Genomic DNA, 3,815 nt, shown 5'->3' on the forward strand with positions numbered 1-3,815 from the left:
CAGTGGCACAGCGGTATGTCTGCGGACTTACAACGCTAGAAACCGGGTTTCGATACCCGTGGTGGGCAAAGCACAGATAGCCCATTCTGTAGCTTTTTGCATAATTAAAATCCAACCAACCTCTCTTGCATTCCTTATTCACTCTTTAGAAACCAACATTTATTTTTATAGCCTGCTATGAATAATAATTTTCATGATTTATTTTGAACTCTATGTATATTTGTTTGTTTGGCCTTCAGAGAAACCTTGTATGTCTAATTTTCCTGCTAATTTTCCCAATAATTTCTTAACACATCTTCCCTTTCTTCTTACCCTCCAGACTCAAAAATGGTGTAAACTAAAGCTTAGATCCACTTTTACGAACAAGTTTCGACATGTTCACGCGCCCTCTTCAGTCCAACTTTTGGTCTGCAGAACTTATTATTGCATAATAATGAATCTAAACTTTATTTTAGATTACACGGTATTGTGTATTTACCTACTCATTTTATTGATATTTTTATTTTCATTCCGCCAATGTTATTTCATATTGTTTACCTTTATTGTAATTTTGTAATAATACATTGTTTACATTTTGGGCCTAAAAAAAAGTTAACATATTTGTTTTCCTCTGTTATAATCGGGTACTTTTTTACCGATTTTAAAAAAATTCAATATATTTCTTTAATTCTAAAATTCACGTTTCAAGTATATTTACTTAACTTTGCACTAATCTCGTCAGTAATACTATTTCTTTTTATAATTTATCATGTGAAAGTTGAGTCAATATTACTGTTAGTTTTACTTACAGACCCCATTTTCTAGGTGATATCTTATTTTCCTACACTCTTAACAAAGTTTGACATTTCCAGTTTAGAACTCTCTCATTTTCCCGTTTCATCCTTGCTGTTAAACTTTTTTAAACTATTACAACTATTCCAACTTTTTTATTTCCACCGATTGACGTTTTACGATAATCAGTCTCAGTTATTTAAACACTAGCAAAATGAAACTTTATACATTTTATCGAGTGTCTTCCCAATGGTATATTATTTATACACTTGGAAGAAATTTGATTTGATGAGTTAAATTTTATACCTTCCTTTCAGAATTTAACACGTCTTATCTTCAACAAATTCTCAAAATTATTTGTTAATTATATTTATAAAATATTTACCTTGTTTGCTTGTTTTTAGAGCAACGCAACTTTGGGCTGTGTGCCGTGTCCACCGCCGGGAATCAAACCCCGGATTTTAGCGTTGTATGCCTGTACGTCCGTCAACTTATTTCTATCGCTGTCCTACCGGAAATATTTACTAATAATCTTAGGTTTTTAATCTAAGTCAGACCAGTAGCACTACCTTACCCATTCTAAATTTTGAACTGATAGACTAGAGGAAAGGCATCTAATCAACAGCACCTACCGGCGACTCTTGGATTACTCTTGTCTGATCGAATAGTACGATTTAGCCGTTACTCTTATCACGTATGTCCGGCCCCAAAATGCGGACAACGAGTCGCAAGTTCTGAATCTTCGGTTTCACAGTCTCTCTCTCTCTCTCCATATGTATATATATATAGATACTCAGACGGCTGTAAATTATTTTTCTTGAACTGAAGTTTTCCTACACAAGACATCCTATAGTGTTAAAATAATTATATATTTATCTGTTTTCAATCTATTTTAGCGGCTGAAATGAGTTATCACATCCTTTCCTCACAAATTTCAAATTATCGTGATCACAGAATGTATGCCTTCAGTTTTTTATTCCATACATGTAGGAATCTAAACATCTAACCAGTTACACACCTGGATCACTATTTATTTTTTTGTATTTACGATTTTTCATTATTCAAAACTCTGTCAAAACAACCAGTCTATCCAGTTACACACCGGGATCACTGTTCATTCGTTCTCTTTACGCTCTTTCATTATTCAAAACAACCGGTCTATCCAGTAACACACCGGGATCACTATTCATTTGTTGTCTTTACGGTCTTTTTTTTTACAAAACTTTATCAAACACCCGGTCTATCCAGTAACACACCGGGATCACTATTCATTTGTTGTTTTTACAAAACTTTATCAGAACAACCGGTCTATCCAGTAACACACCGGGATCACTATTTATTTTTTGTATTTACGATCTTTCATTATTCAAAAACAACCAGTCTATCCAGTTACACACCGGGATCACTATTCATTCGTTGTCTTTACGGTCTTTCTTTTTACAAAACTCTATCAAAACAACCGGTCTATCCAGTTACACACCGGCATCACTATTCATTTGTTGTCTTTACGACCTTTCTTTTTACAAAACTCTATCAAAACAACCGGTCTATCCAGTTACACACCGGTATCACTATTCATACGTTTTCTTTACGATATCTCTTCTTTTAAAAATCGTCAATTAGAGCACTGTAATTAATTTTTTTGGGAGTAATATCGTTTTATATTGAGTAATACAGATATCACTAAACGAGTTTTGGGAGTGATATAGTTTTCAATTGAAGTCAAGTTCAGATTAACTCAGTCTTTCCTGACTAACTGTAGATTCCACGTTTTATAAAGCTGCTTTCCGCTGTAAGAAATAACTTCAGAAACAATATCGTTCTTTCATTTACATCCTTCATTGGAACGGGAAAATTTCACTCTCTTATATTCGATGATTTCAATTATCTAGAAGAAGAAGAAGAGCCATTGTTCCTATGCTGATCACAACGAGTCCGTCATAGACGATGACGTCATTTTTGTTCCATACATCATTTAGCGATTTACAATCGACCGATGAGAAATTTCTAGGGCAATTACTCTCCGCCCAGTTAGTATCAGTTTAACAAAACAAATACAATTACGTGTTAAAATATTCACAAGCCTTAAAAAAACAAAAAAAACAACGCCGCAAGCGTTCGTTTACATTGCTTTCAACCAGCTGTGCTTACAAAACATTACTTGATATGTATTGATATTGTATGCTTATCAAATCGTAAAAAAAAAAAAACATTGAAAAGTCCTAGACTACTTCCAGTGGGCCAGGCGGCATGGTTTAGTTGTTGGTGTGTCGAACTGGAATCCGATAGTTTGTTTCTCGTTACTGAAAAAAATAAAAATCGCACTCCACACTTTGGAGCCGTAGGTGCGTTATAAGTGTAACGGTCAAGTCCCACAATTTGATGGGAGTAGTCCAAGTGTTGGCTGTGGATGCTCTTGACTAACTTGTTTCTAGTCTATCAGTTCAAAATTAGGGACATTTATAGCGCACATAGTTCTTACATAGCTTTTCACGAATATCCGAAACAAACAAGACTGCTTTTAATACACAATTAAGGTTACATACCTGCACCAATGTGGAATTAGCCTACGTATGTAGAAACCACAAAAAGGGTAACTGTGAATAATGAAAATGCTAATTATTGGCAAGCTATTGGGAACAAAATAACAAAATATTCAAACTGCTTCAGTCACTATATTTTTGACCTTTATCTTTTTTGGTAATGTGTTTTAAATCTTTTATCTTATGTACTAAAGTCATTCATTAGCTTTAAAAAACAGCACTATGGTGAGTATTTGATTTGGAATTCAGTTTTATAGCGACAACTACCAAATTTTTCAGTATTACCTTTATTTGATCCGATTATTTTACACCTGGCGTAAATAAATTTATGAGCATGGCCAGGTGGTTAGGGTGCTCGACTCGCAATCTGCGGGTTCGAATCCCCGTCCCATCAAACATGCTCGCCCTTTCAGCCGTGGGGGCGTTATATAGTGACGGTCAATCCCACTATTCGTTGGTAAAAGAGTAGCCCAAGAGTTGGCGGTGGGTTGATGACTAGCT

The sequence above is a fragment of the Limulus polyphemus genome, unplaced genomic scaffold (assembly GCF_000517525.1).
Source record: "Limulus polyphemus unplaced genomic scaffold, Limulus_polyphemus-2.1.2 Scaffold11, whole genome shotgun sequence".
Lineage (NCBI taxonomy): Eukaryota > Metazoa > Arthropoda > Merostomata > Xiphosura > Limulidae > Limulus > Limulus polyphemus.